We start from the raw sequence: 15,231 nt of genomic DNA on the forward strand, positions 1-15,231 counted from the left end.
CTGCTCTGTGCCAAACTACCAGACGGTGAGCACAGGTTAATTTAGAGTGTGTATCTGACTTACCGTGACTAGGATTGTGGTCCCTACTTTAATAGGGTACATACTTCTGCCAATGAGAGCCCACATTTCTAACAACACATTCAGACAATTTCAATAAAATAAAAAGTTGTAAGTCTTGGACAGATAACATCTAATTTCAGCCAGTGAGATGCAGATGTCTTTTTGGGAACAGGACAGCTTCTGCTGACTTTGTAAGTTTTAACAAAGAACATCCTAAACACATGATACATTTAACTATTCTCTGAAATATTTTATTAGTTTTTAATTTCTTCCCACCACTAGAGACTGCAAGACAAAAGCAAGTCAAAGTACTTACAATACATTCCAAAATGAAGCCACTCCTGTTCTTATAGGCCTTTAATAATAGTGCTTATTTTTAGCAATGTTTTAGGATTAATCTGACATTGCAGTTATTTTAAATAGGTCAAATGGGTAGAAAAGCTAAGTTCTAACACACTCTCTATTCATTCTATTGTTGCCATAGGACATTTGCGTAATGAAAAGGTATACACTTTTGACCATGACAGAGGTCAGAACAAAAAAAGAAGAAAGGAAGAGGGAGAGAAGGGAATTAACATTTGCATTTGTCAGCAGTTTAAATTAAATGCACATCTCTGTAAGCTTCAATGACAAAAATGTCACGTTTAAATGCAATGCTTAATTGAGACCACAAAACATTCTTGCGCCGGTTAATAATATAGTATTTTAAATTAGTAAAACTCTTCAGTGGTATCACGGTAGACAGTTCTGCCTCCAAAAGTTCTTTAGTGCTAAGTTCCTTTTTGCCTTTAGGAGTTCTCCATATTTAAGGCTGTGTATCAGATTATTTGGGTGAATGCTATTGGCATGCAAGATACTATTGCCTGCAGCCTTCTTCTTGTATAACTTGGTACTCAAAGTGGATCCCTTAACAAAAACAGCAATATCAAGAAACTCATTCTGATCCTTGCTGATGTTGCTGCTGAAGCATACATTGCGGTCATTTACACTGAGTATTTGAATGAATGCAGCCTAATCATGTTCTGATCCCTTCAAATAGCAAAAACATTTTCAATAAATCAAACCCACTAAATGTTTTAAACTCTGGAATTGGCACTATGTAACTAATCATTTTACAATATGGTGTTGTATACAGTTGCACTTTTTTTTATTCATTTGATTGGGTAATGTTTTAGAGATGGATATGCTATCTGTGGGCAAGGCCATAGACTGAAACATCAGACACTGCTTCACGGATGTGGCACACATATTTGACGGCTGCCTAGTTTTTTTAAACGCACAGTTTTATGCTGTCCGCATAAACGATTTCCGTCTGCAATTAAATAGTTTTCCTGTGCAATATGGCGCTCTACGAAGTACTGAAACATTTTGTGAGCTCCATTTTTGGACTATGTGTGAAGCCCCTGGCTTTTCAGGTGCTCTGGAGCACTGTGTTTGGATATACACATCTAACCTATCCGTATCATTTTTATGTAACGTGCGCACTCCTATAAATATCGCTTATTTTTTATGTGAAAATTCAGCATTTTACCACAAGTCAAAGAAATAAAAATATCTCCATTCTTGGTTCAGTTTGTGGTCATTTAAACACAATCATAAATGCAACAGAGCGGTTAAATCATGTAAAACTGCAGCTGTATGTATATCATTGCCTGCCTGTCTAACTTATTTCCGCTAAACCAACTAGTTCGCAACTTCTAATCAACTTTGATGTCTGGGTACTGTAAATTACAGAATGAAAATAAGCAGGTGGCCCAAGTGACATCCATTATAGGTAGGTGTCAGCGGGGGGTGTGGCGCGCGCACGCTTATTGATTTGAGAAATATTCCATCCAGATCGTTTATTTTCATTAGGCGTCTGTCAACGTCTTCATACGCCCGTCCCCTACGTAGGACGACATCTGTCCTCAGGAATCCTCTAATTGCATTTCTCTCACTTTGCACAGCTCTTAGCTAATGCGTTCTGGCTCCATTAGATTACAAAGCCTATTGTCCTGGGGATGATGTCGTGTCTGAGAAAAGGCTTTCAATCAGGTAGCCTGCGAGGCCGGCCATTTCCAAAGACTATAAAAATGAAACGTTATTCACCCAGATTGAGTAAGTGACACGTGCTTTTCATTCTCTTTCTTTCCCCTTCGCCCCCACGTACCCCCTCCGTCCCCCTAGGTACAAGACCACATGCACGGACATTGACTCTGAGAAGGCTGACATCTTGCGGGATGTTGACATCGCGCAATTAACAGCCAAGTCTCTGCGGCATAGTCTCCACTGCTTCTTACTGGGTAGCAAGAATACCTTCGCGGAAGTAAAATAAAATTTTGTGGAATTCAATTTTATCTTAATGAAAAGTGCATTCCTGGCTATGTGTCCTTCGTCCACTCAAAGATCAAGATTAAATACACTTTGCACTGGTATAAAAATGAAATAAATGCTCTTTTGCACCTTTGTTACTGCCCTTGTTAGGAGGATTGTCACAAACAGATTTTGCGTCAGTTCATCTAGAAAACCGGAACCTTATTAGTGATTGATTGCACGGCTCTTGTTAAACATGTTTGCTTCATCACAGTGATAGCTCTAACTTGGGATCTGTTTGGTCAGGGGATGGGGGGAGGGAGGGAGTGGGGTTAAGACTTCGATTCCTGTCAGTATCCTCACACCAAATTCCAGGGATTACTAGTTTTCTTTCTGGGATGGGAAATAACCACATGGACCCAGAGACACTTCACCCTTTACTGTGTGGTTTTCTTCGATTTGAGTAAAAAAGAATGGCATTTGTAGTGTTGGGGGCCCTAGGCCCTCATGCTACCAAATAAAGGTGACAGACACTGTGGCATGGTTGTAGGAACTGGCCTTGGGCACATGCTCCCAGCCCTTTTTATTGGCAGGGTCACCTGACTGGTGACGCCTGTGTTGGATGGGTGTGGGGTGTGAGTGTATGGCCAGCCCTCAGCCAAGTGGCTGGTGAAATACTAGAATGTGTCCAGCAGGACACTACATCCCTCCCAAACTTTATTGAGGAACGAAACAACAAAGTCCAACCTGTGGGAGAGAAACCAAGACACAAAATATATACAAAGTCTCTTCAGGTGGTCTGCCTGACCCGTGGCATGGAACAGGGGCAGCTGGGCACTCAGCATCACAGCACGCCACTGTTGTTCAACCAGTCTGTGCTGGACACGAACAGCAGTGCAGATGACATCGGGATACTTCAGTCACTTGTCCACGACCACACAGTTCGCTGGGGATTGTCAGTCCGGTCCAGCCTGGGCTCATGTTGTCAAAGTCTATGTACAACTTCTGATGTGGGTGCATCTGGAGCAGCGGGGAGTCCACTGTACACAGTTCTGGATGGCACTCCGGCTCTGGAGATTGTACACCTCCTAAGACTGCAGATGACATGACGGCCTGGTGTACCTGGGTGTCCAGCGGCAGAGCAGCAGCAGGCTTCCCTCTCCTGCCAGAACTCCATCAAAATGGAGTTTCCTCAAAGCCCTTTGGCGGGCTGCCACGGGACTGTGTGGACTGCGCCGGCCTATCGCAGGCCCAGCAAAGGCATCGCAGAGAAACCACCTACAGGACCACATCCTAATCTCTCATGGAGCCACAAGGGTGGTTGACGCAGGGTAGGCTTGCTTGAGCAGTCAGGATTCAGATGCTCTGGCTGTAGTGCAACAGTCTTTGGGTGACCATTCTCTGTATGAGACCTCCGTGCTTCCTGATGCCTCATGTGGAGCTGTCTCAGACGCATCTCTCGAAGCAGGATTTCTCTCTCACCGGAATTCCTTGAAGGCCCTTGCCCCTGGATTGCCACAGGACTGTGTGGGCTGTGCAGGCCAACATAGGCCGCGCCAAAGGAGTCGCTCTGAACTCCCAACAGGGCCACGTCCAAGTCTTGTGCAGCCCCGAGGGTGGATGGTCCAAATGGTCTGGTCTGCTCTCACCGTCAGGTGTCTGGATCACGGGGCTCATGGCAGGTGTTCGGGTGGTTAGTTTCCATGGTGCCAGAGATGCCTTGTCAGCATTGGTTCTTGTTGCTGACTCTGGCTCCACTCGGGTGGTGCTGTGCTCTTTTGGTGGTTGGGTGATGCACCTCATCAAGGTGATGATCTGTTTTTCATCCTTCTGCAGATCAAACAGGTGGTGGCGTCTTAGTCGGCAGAAAGATCACTTGATGGTCTTCGTGGCCACTGGCGGGTCTTGCGTGGCCTGTGCAGTTAGTGACAGGAATGCCATTGCAGCGAAGCAGCTGGTGACAAGTGGCAGGACTGTTGCACTGAGAAGCATGGGGGTCCACCGCGTAGCTGTCTTCAGTGACGTCTGCTCACCCCGGTGGCTGTCTTGTGCTGATGGATACCTTCTTATCTTCTCACACGAGTCCTCAGTTGTGTCGCTCTTCTTCCTTTTGCTTGCGCACCTGTGATGGAGTTCATCTGTGGTGTGACCGGTCTGTCACACTCCTCTCTTCTTCTTGTCCTTTCTTGTTGTGGCATAGTACCACACTCTCTACTCCTCTTTCCTCCTTGGTGTGGCGTTGTGCCACAGGTCACATGCTGCGTCACAAGGACCTTCCGCTGCAGCTCTGCCAGTGCATCTTGCTCTCCGTCCTCGATGTGGCGCCGTGCCACAGGTCACATGCTGCATCACATGGACCTCTCACTGCACCTCAGCCACTGCATCTTGCTTAGTCGCAGCCTGTCGCAGGCTGAGTCCCATCAGTAGAACTTGTTCCACTATTCTGGCAGACCTCACGCCAGTCTGGTCCATTCTGGGATCTTTTAGGCGGACCGCTCCGTGGCAGGAGGGTCAATGTTCTCTTCACTCAAGGGCGCCACTCTTGCACCCCGAGACTGCGCTGTTGCTGCGCTCACTCCTGCCTCCATCTGCTTGGCAGGTCGGTCAGTTCTGCTGACCTGCTCAATGATGGGCCAACGGTGGCCATCTTCTGTTGCTGTGTGGCCGGCTGGTGCGGCCTCTTGTCCTGTGCATTACGTCACGCTCTTGGGTGCTCTGTCCATGTTCTCGGACTCCTGCCCCTGTTGTCAGCTTTGGTGACATTGTCTCTTTTCCTTCTGGGTGTCCTTTGTTGATGCCTGGCATGTCTATCTTGCGGTGATGTCCATCACTGCTGGGGCATGTAGCATTCTTTTGGCGGTGGCGGCAGACGGCAGCCAGTGGTTGCGCAGGCCATGCGTGCTCTCCTAGTGCCTTGCATGGCACTTAAGTCCATTTCTCACTGTTGCAGCTTGGCTGGGACAGCTGCAGTCTTCTCCTTCGCTGTGCAGCACGGTACACGTCTGTTAGAAATGGGTTTTTGGTTGGCAGTCAGGTTACCCTCTGTCCAAGCAAGAAACCTCACTCTAGTCAGGGTAAATCACACACAATCCAAATGATCCTATGCCCACCCTCTGGTATCTTGGCACGAGCAGTCAGGCTTAACTTAGAAGGCAATGTGTAAAGTATTTGTGCAATAAATCATACAATAACACCATATAGCCCCACAAAAATACACCACACAGTGTTTAGAAAAATATAGAATATTTATCTGGATATTTGTAGATCAACACAATAAAAGATGCAATAAGAATTTGTAGAATTATCACTGAAAAGTGATATAACGTGTCTTAAGTCTTTAAAAAGCAAACAAAGTCTCTTTCAAGCACAAAGTACCTGGTTTGGAGTGGAAAAATCTCTGCAGAGGGCCGCAGAGGAGGAGATGCGTGGAAAAATTGTGTGTGTGTTGGTTTTGCCCCTTCACACACGGACTTGCGTTGTTATTTTTCACGTGGGGGGAAGTGCGTCGTTCTGCGGGAAGAAAAATGGTGTGTGCGTTGGTTTCGCCCCTTCACACACGGACTTGCGTTGTTATTTTTCACTCGGGGAAGACGTGCGCCGTTTTCCGGCATGCAGGCCGGCTCCTTCTATGGTTCGCGGGATTACCAGATGTCCCAGGGTCTGTGAGTGGATTTCTCGGCTTGTTATCCGGCTGTACATCGTTCCGGGAGGCTGTGCGTGGAATTTTCTTTCTCACAGCATGCGTCGCATCGATTTCCTCTCTGGAAGTCGGGCGGCGTTGTCCATGAGAGGCCGTGCGTCGAAGTTCCGGTCGCCCCTTAGGCGTCACGTCGAGCAGTGTCGGCGTGCGGCGATTTTCTCACCGCGGAGCAAGCTGTGCATCGAATTTTTCAGCGCACGAGGAGTCCAAATGAAAAAGAGAAGTCTTTTTGGTCCTGAGACTTCAGGGAACAGGAGGCAAGCTCTATCCAAGCCCTTGGAGAGCACTTTGGAAGCCAGACAAGAGTTCAGCAAAGCAGCAGGCCAACAGCAAGGCAGCAATCCTTTGTAGAAAGCAAACAGGTGAGTCCTTTGAGCAGCCAGGCAGTTCTTCTTGGCAGGATGCAGGTTCTGGTTCAGGTTTCTTCTACAGCAAGTGTCTGAGGTGGTAGGGCAGAGGCCCTGTTTTATACCCAAATGTGCCTTTGAAGTGGGGGAGACTTCAAAGAGTGGCTAAGAAGTGCACCAGGTCCCCTTTCAGTTCAATCCTGTCTGCCAGGGTCCCAGTAGGGGGTGTGGCAGTCCTTTGTGTGAGGGCAGGCCCTCCACCCTCCCAGCCCAGGAAGACCCATTCAAAATGCAGATGTATGCAAGTGAGGCTGAGTACCCTGTGTTTGGGGTGTGTCTGAGTGAATGCACAAGGAGCTGTCAACTAAACCTAGCCAGACGTGGATTGTACGGCACAGAAAGATTTAAGTGCAAAGAAATGCTCACTTTCCAAAAGTGGCATTTCTACAATAGTAATATTAAATCCGACTTCACCAGTCAGCAGGATTTTGTATTACCATTCTGGCCATACTAAATATGACCTTCCTGCTCCTTTCAGATCAGCAGCTGCCACCTCAACAATGTATGAGGGCAGCCCCAATGTTAGCCTATGAAGGGAGCAGGCCTCACAGTAGTGTAAAAACGAATTTAGGAGTTTTACACTACCAGGACATATAAACTACACAGGTACATGTCCTGCCTTTTACCCACACCGCACCCTGCTCTAGGGGTTACCTAGGGCACACATTAGGGGTGACTTATATGTAGAAAAAGGGGAGTTTTAGGCTTGGCAAGTACTTTTAAATGCCAAGTCGAAGTGGCAGTGAAACTGCACACACAGGCCTTGCAATGGCAGGCCTGAGACAAGGGGAAGTAGCTACTTAGGTGGGTGGCACAACCAGTGCTGAAGGCCCACTAGTAGCATTTAATCTACAGGCCCTAGGCACATACAGTGCACATTACTAGGGACTTATAGGTAAATTAAATAGTCCAATTGGGTATGATCCAATGTTACCATGTTTAAAGGGAGAGAGCATATGCACTTTAGCACTGGTTAGCAGTGGTAAAGTGCGCAGAGTCTAGAAACCAGCAAAAATGAAGTCAGAAAAAGAGAAGGAGGAAGGCAAAAAGTCTGGGGATAACCCTGAAGAAGGGCCATTTCCAACATATCCCCCTTCCAGCCTAAAGCCAGGGTAGACTAATCAACACTCTGATGGGCTTCCCTGCTTAAGGCGATAGAACATGGACAATGGCCACTACTGCAGGGGCACTTGCCAGTTCTACGCCTTTCTGAACTCAGTGAGGCTTCTTTGTCTATACTCTCTGGGGCCACTGATCTGGCCCATGGGGAACCCTTCTTATCACCTGAGGACCCCATCTATAAAGCTCCTAACTTTAATTTGCTTACAGATGCATCCCAGTATGCAGACAGTACCACCATGGCCAACAAAGTGATGTGGCCCATTCTATTCCTTGGGTCTGACTTCTGTCCCCAACCCAGGGAAAACTCCGCCCACAAGGACAGAAACCAACAGATGCCACTGACAGCTGTCAGTGTCATGAGCCAGGCCCCAGGCCATCCACTGCTAAGTGGAGACCCTGAGGGGGGCCGTTGGATGAGCTTCTCCTCCAGCTGGGGGGCTGGTATGGAGCTCCCAAGGGGCTCCTGAAGCATCCCAGAATGGGGGGGGGGCAGTAGCCCCAGGGGTCTTGCACCCCTTCTCCATTCTCACCAGTTCAGGGGTGGATCCCTTATACCAGTCACTCAGCCCAGGGTCTGTATCCTGAGGCTGAACAGAGGACAAGGGTGAGTCCTTCCTCACCGTGCCTCCACATCTGGGCTCACATACCCTCCTCTGGGGAGTGGTTCGGAAGACATCGGAACTGTCAGGGCACCCTTATGGGTCAACCCTCCCAGCTCTCTTGACACTAGGGGAACCTCATTCCCCAGAATGCAGTCAATGGGCAGCTGGGGACTAACTATGACCTGCCTCTGGGTCACCTCCCCATCCCATTCTAGGGACACCCGGGCCATGGGGCGGAAGAAATTTTCCCCAATGGCTGGAGTCACTCTACACACCTGTCCGGTGTACTGCTCTGGTGACACTAGTCTCTCCACAATCATGGTAAGACTAGCCCCTCTGTCTCTCAGAGCGGTGACTGGGACCCCATTCACTCCCATCTGGTGGAAGTGACGACTCCCACCCTCAGGGATCACCAGTTTATCCTCTGAGTCCACCTCCCAACTAAAGGAGATGAAAGCATGGTCTACGACCTGCCCCTGGGGACTACTTTCCCCTAAGGCCACATGGGCCACCCCTGTAGAGGTCCCAATACTAGGTGAGTTCTTTGGACAGACAGAGTCCCCCTTCCTGTGTCCTATCTGGGAACACTCAAAGCAGCGGGGTTGGGAATGGGATGCTTTGGGCCACTGCCCACCAGAACCACCACCCTGTTTTTCAGATGGGGCATGGGAACCCTTTCCTCCCCCGCACTCTGGGACTTGTCTGGGTCATCTCTAACCTCCCCCTCACTCTGTCGGGGGTAACCGGAACCACCCTTTTCGGGGTCACTCCCAGATACCTTTTTGGACACCCTGGTACTAGCCCAGAGGTCTGCCTCCTCAGCAAGCTTCCTGGGACCAGTCAGCTTACTATCTACCAAGTGCTGGCGCAACTCTGTAAAAGAAATACTGAGTATATGCTCTCTCAAAATCAAGTCATATAACCCTTTGTAATCATCTACTTTGCTGCCCCGCACCCTTCCATTCAGTGCCTTACTGGAGAAGTCAAAGAAAGCTACCCATGTTTGTGTGGATTGTTTGATGCTGTCCCTGAACCTCTGACGTATCCCTCAGTGGTCAGCCCAAACTTGGTAAGTAAAGTGGCTTTCTGAAGTGGGTATGTGTTTTGATCAGGTTGATCCAATGTGAGAAGTGTGTCCCTCCCCAATGGTGGCACATAACCCCACATAGCTGTACCCCATTGCCCTTCAGGAACCTCATGAGCCCTTAGTGCAACTTCATAAGCAGCTAACCATTTATCTATGTCATCTCCCACCACAAAACTGGGCACCACATTTTTGGGTATACAAACCTTCTTTTCTCCAGCAGGTCCTGTCTGTATGCTGCCACCATTACTGCTGGATTCAGACTGTCTCGCCTTGATCTCCAGCTCCTTGAGACTCAGTTAATGAGCCAACAATAGTTTTTTTTCAGCCAAAGCTCTTTCAGCTTCCACCTGTTTGGCTGCTCTTTCAGCCTCAGCTTGTTTGCCTTCTCTCTCTGCCCTCTTTTCCTCCTGTTGGGCCTCAATTTTCAGTTTTGCCATTTGCTATTGGAACTCCCTTTCTTCTCTCCTTTCCTCTGCGATCAGGCTGTGCTCAGAGACACTGCTCCCTGGTCTGGAAGGGGGCACAATTGCAGTGGTAACATTACCCACTGATGACAATAAATCCTCTGAGAGGACATTTTCTGGCTCCTCTTCCTCATCATTTTCCTCTTAATGGGCTTCTGCCCAGGCCCTCAGCGCCACTTGAAAGTCCTCCTTTTTGGAGGCCCCTTTGGTGGGTACTCTCATCACCCTGCAGAACCCTTTTAGCTGTTTGACAGTATATGTCTCCAAAGGGCTAGGTCCAAATCTCCTACTTGAGACCCAGCCAGAGACATGTTGAGTGAGGATTTAGTTTTTGAAAATTGTCAGGAAAAACAAATTTGCAAAAAGAGATAAAAATCAAGTTGAGCTTCAACTGTGGGTAGGTAGTGAAATACATAGCTACTGTATGTCACTGCACAAATACAAGTCCTATCCTCACCGCTGACCACCAATGTTAGAAATTGGGTTTTTGGTTGGCAGTTAGGTTACCCTCTGTCCAAGCAAGAACCCTCACTCTAGTCAGGGTAAGTTACACACAATCCAAATTATCCTGTGCCCACCCTCTGGTAGCTTGGCACGAGCAGTCAGGCTTAACTTAGAAGGCAATGTGTAAGGTATTTGTGCAATAAATCATACAATAACACCATGTAGCACCACAAAAATACACCACACAGTGTTTAGAAAAATATAGAATATTTATCTGGATATTTGTAGATCAACACAATAAAAGATGCAATAAGAATTTGTAGAAATATCACTGAAAAGTGATATAAAGTGTCTTAAGTCTTTAAAAAGCAAACAAAGTCTCTTTCAAGCACAAAGTACCTGGTTTGAGTGGAAAAATCTCCACAGAGGGCCGCAGAGGAGGAGATGCGTGGAAAAATTGTGTGGGCGTCAGTTTTGCCCCTTCACACACGGACTTGCATCGTTATTTTTCACTCGGGGAAGACGTGCGTTGTTTTCCGGCACGCGGGCCGACTCCTGCTATGGTTCGCGGGATTACCAGATGTCCCAGGGTCTGTGCGTGGATTTCTCGGCTTGTTATCCGGCTGTGCGTCGTTCCGGGAGTGCGTGGAAATTTCTTTCTCACGGCAGGCGTCGCGTCGATTTCCTCTCTGGAAGTCGGGCGGCGTTGTCCATGCGAGGCTGTGCGTCGAAGTTCCGGTCGCCCCGTAGGCGTCACGTCGAGCAGCGTCGGCGTGCAGCGATTTTCTCAAGGCGGAGCAAGTTGTGCATCGAATATTTCGGCGCACGAGGAGTCCAAATGAAAAAGAGAAGTCTTTTTGGTCCTGAGACTTCAGGGAACAGGAGGCAAGCTCTATCCAAGCCCTTGGAGAGCACTTTGGCAGCCAGACAAGAGTTCAGCAAGGCAGCAGGCCAACAGCAAGGCAGCAGTCCTTTGTAGAAAGCAAACAGGTGAGTCCTTTGAACGGCCAGGCAGTTCTTCTTGGCAGGATGCAGGTTCTGGTTCAGGTTTCTTCTCCAGCAAGTGTCTGAGGTGGTAGGGCAGAGGCCCTCTTTTATACCCAAATGTGCCTTTGAAGTGGGGGAGACTTCAAAGAGTGGCTAAGAAGTGCACCAGGTCCCCTTTCAGTTCAATCCTGTCTGTCAGGGTCCCAGTAGGGGGTGTGGCAGTCCTTTGTGTGAGGGCAGGCCCTCCACCCTCCCAGCCCAGGAAGACCCATTCAAAATGCAGATGTATGCAAGTATGCTGAGTACCCTGTGTTTGGGGTGTGTCTGAGTGAATGCACAAGGAGCTGTCAACTAAACCTAGCCAGATGTGATTTGTAAGGCACAGAAAGATTTAAGTGCAAAGAAATGCTCACTTTCTAAATGTGGCATTTCTAGAATAGTAATATTAAATCCGACTTCACCAGTCAGCAGGATTTTGTATTACCATTCTGGCCATACTAAATATGACCTTCCTGCTCCTTTCAGATCAGCAGCTGCTACCTCAACAATGTATGAGGGCAGCCCCAATGTTAGCCTATGAAGGGAGCAGGCCTCACAGTAGTGTAAAAACGAATTTAGGAGTTTTACACTACCAGGACATATAAACTACACAGGTACATGTCCTGCCTTTTACCCACACCGCACCCTGCTCCAGGGGTTACCTAGGGCACACATTAGGGGTGACTTATATGTAGAAAAAGGGGAGTTTTAGGCTTGGCAAGTACTTTTAAATGCCAAGTCGAAGTGGCAGTGAAACTGCACACACAGGCCTTGCAATGGCAGGCCTGAGACAAGGGGAAGTGGCTACTTAGGAGGGTGGCTCAAACAGTGCTGCAGGCCCACTAGTAGCATTTAATCTACAGGCCCTAGGCACATACAGTGCACATTACTAGGGACTTATAGGTAAATTAAATAGTCCAATTGGGTATGATCCAATGTTACCATGTTTAAAGGGAGAGAGCATATGCACTTTAGCACTGGTTAGCAGTGGTAAAGTGTGCAGAGTCTAGAAACCAGCAAATATGAGCTCAGAAAAAGAGAAGGAGGAAGGCAAAAAGTCTGGGGGTAACCCTGCAGAAGGGCCATTTCCAACAACGTCGTTTCCGTCTTCTGCGCCATTTTCATCCATGGGCACACTGCTGGTCTTGCGCAGTCACTCTCTGGGGTGTTGCTGGCAAATTGCTGTTGCTTATGCCTGTTTCCTGCTTTAAAATAGAAATAGGTTGTAGTACCTTTCTTTGGCCACTAGATGCCACTGTGGCGCTTCTTTTCAGGTTGAAGACAGTCTTTCCTCCAACAGGCCTCATTTGTGAGAAACAGATGTCGGTAAGGAGAGCATGCTGGCTGGAAGCAGGTCATCAAGCTGGTGGGGGCTGCAGGTAAGTGCAGTTTTCTTTATTTTTTCCTTCTTTTCTTTTCTTAATTTCTTTTTTTTTTCTGTCCTCTTTTCCCTTTTTCACGACAAAAAAAACACAGCCTCATGGGACGAGGCAGGCAAACTGCACAATGCTCTGTGGGTGTGGGGGCCCTGGGCATTTGACTTTCGCTTCGGTGCAGGTCAGCACCTCTCGGTCGGGTCACTTGTGCAGAGGGGGTGGCACTGGGCACTTCTCTTTGGTGTAGGTCAGCACCTCTCCACGTGGCTGCAGCAGCATTTCCTCACACGACGGGCCGCGTTACCTACCTGGTGGTAGGGGTGGGGGAGGTCGGCCCGGTCATTGTTTTATAGTTTTTCTTGGTGCACAACAGCACCTTTGCCTTCCGTGGCCGCAGCAGCCTTCCCTAACGGTGCAGGCCGTTTCTGCTGACAAGGGGGAGGATGAGGGGTGGCTCCGGGGATTACATTTAACTCTTCTTTGGTGCACAGCAGCAACACTTCCTCGTCGCGGCCACCTTCCCTGTTGCTGCGGGCCAATCTCAGGCATTTCTGGGGCAGGGGAACAACACATTTGTTGGTGTATAACTGCACCATCGGGCTTTTCTCCCTAGCAGCCGCATCAGTCTTCTCAGCGCTGAGGTCTGCCGTGTGCCATGCTGGTTCTTCTTAGGTGTTGGGCGCCCCCATGGTGCAGGTGGAGACGGAGGCTCTTTTACGGTGCCCATCCCGGGCGTCAGGTGATTTCACCCTCTCTTCCTTTCTCACACCGTCGCGGTGCCACACTGGCATCTCCGGGGCTTACCTCACACCCGACGGGTCAGCGGGCACGTCTCCTGACCCCTCGTGTTTTATTGGGGTCTCGGCAGGCCAGCAACTGCAGGGCCCATAAGCCTGATTGCACACTCTCCGTATGAGGTAGCCAGCATGTTTCTTCGTGCTGGCAGGGGGTTCCTTGTTCACAGGCTACTCTTCCCCCCTGGGAGCAATGGTGAGCAATGGTGAGTTTGCCGTCAGCGCTCTCGTGGGGGTAGACCCACTCATCGCCATTGTAGTGTTGGGGGCCTATGGCCCTCATGCTATGAAATAAAGGTGACGCAGACACTGTAGCATGGTTGTAGGAACTAGCCTTGGGCACGTGCACCCAGCCCTTTTCATTGGCAGGGTCACCTGACTGGTGATGCCTGTGTTGGATGGGTGTAGGGTGTGAGTGTAAGGCCACCCTTCAGCGGAGTGGCTGGTGAAACACTAGAATGTGTCCAGCAGGACACTACAGCATTTTCCGTGACTGAGAGAAAAAGCACTGACATTTTCTTTCTGCCCGCTCTGAGCAGGTGGGAAGTGTCAGGATGGCTAGTGTGTTTGCCGGTGGGTGGATGGGTGGTAGGGGGATTTTGGGGGGGAAGGGGTAGGGCACTATCTGATCCCTTGGATTGCTGCAGGGTGTGGGTTGGAGCCCTAAAGTGCTGCTCTCTATAAGCCCTGCAGGATCTGAAAGAGTGTGATTTCTACAGGCCCAGAATTAGTGGGTCGGGAGTTTGCAGCCCCAATAAATCCATGTCCAGAGACACTTGGAATTATGAATTCTGGTATTTCGTGTCGAGGTGGCTCGTAATATGAGCCATCATGAGTTAATTCATGTGTTGTAGGCAGCCCGGTATGGAAAAACGTAGGCCTATATTTATACTTTTTGACGCAAACCAGCGTTAGCGCTGGTTTGCGTCAAAAATGTTACTGCCGGCTAACGCCATTCCTACACGCCATGCGGGCACCTTATTTAAGGAATGATGTTAGCCGGCGCTGCGGACTGGTCAGAGTAAAAAAGTTTAAATTCTTTTCGCGCTCCCGCTGTCGTGGGAAGCGCGTGGGCGGTGCCAGGGCAAAGCCCGGGCCAAGGGCGGGCCCATCCTTCGCCCGTCAGCGCCCGGAAGAGGCTGGGCTGGGCCCCCCCTCTTTCATCTGCACTGTGGTAGCTGCAGGTTTGCTAGTGCCTGGTCAGAGCCGCCTGTCCCAGGCACCCTTGTTCTTTTCCTATACCCAAGGGATCCGTGTGGGCTGGGTCATTATTATTTAATTTTCCCCTTGCCTTCGTCCTTGGGGGATCTAGCCCTTGGATTGGACACACCGTAGCAAACAATGGGGAAGCGCAAGGCAGACGATGTCCCTGCGCCACCCTCCGGCGCCAAAAAACACAGGAAACGAGTGGGTCGGAAACCTGATGACCCTTCTAAACCCGTTTGGAATCAATTTCAAGCCATTGCCTCCCTGTTTGAGGAAGTAGAGGCAATTTTGAGGAGCCCATCTGTCATCGCTCCTTCCATTCCTGCTACTTCGACTATCAGAAAGATCCCGGATCTATTTACCAAAAAACCACGGTCATCCATTTTGTCTGTAGAAGCGGACCTCCACCCCCCCCCTTTATCTGAGGCTGCAATTCCCTCACCTTCAATGAGGCTTACTTCAAGTACCAAAGTTGCAGAATGTAATCAACGTAGGGATTCTCCGAACTTGGGTTCTAAGTCTGTAGTTTCCAGTGACATTCTCTGCTCCAATAGATTTCAACTCCTATCTACTTCTAGTGAGAGCCCAGGCCGCTCTCAGCCCTTAATTTCTGCAGAACCTGATACAGAGGAACTGGTTCGGAAGACTCAA

This window comes from Pleurodeles waltl, chromosome 3_1, assembly GCF_031143425.1.
Source record: "Pleurodeles waltl isolate 20211129_DDA chromosome 3_1, aPleWal1.hap1.20221129, whole genome shotgun sequence".
NCBI lineage: Eukaryota > Metazoa > Chordata > Amphibia > Caudata > Salamandridae > Pleurodeles > Pleurodeles waltl.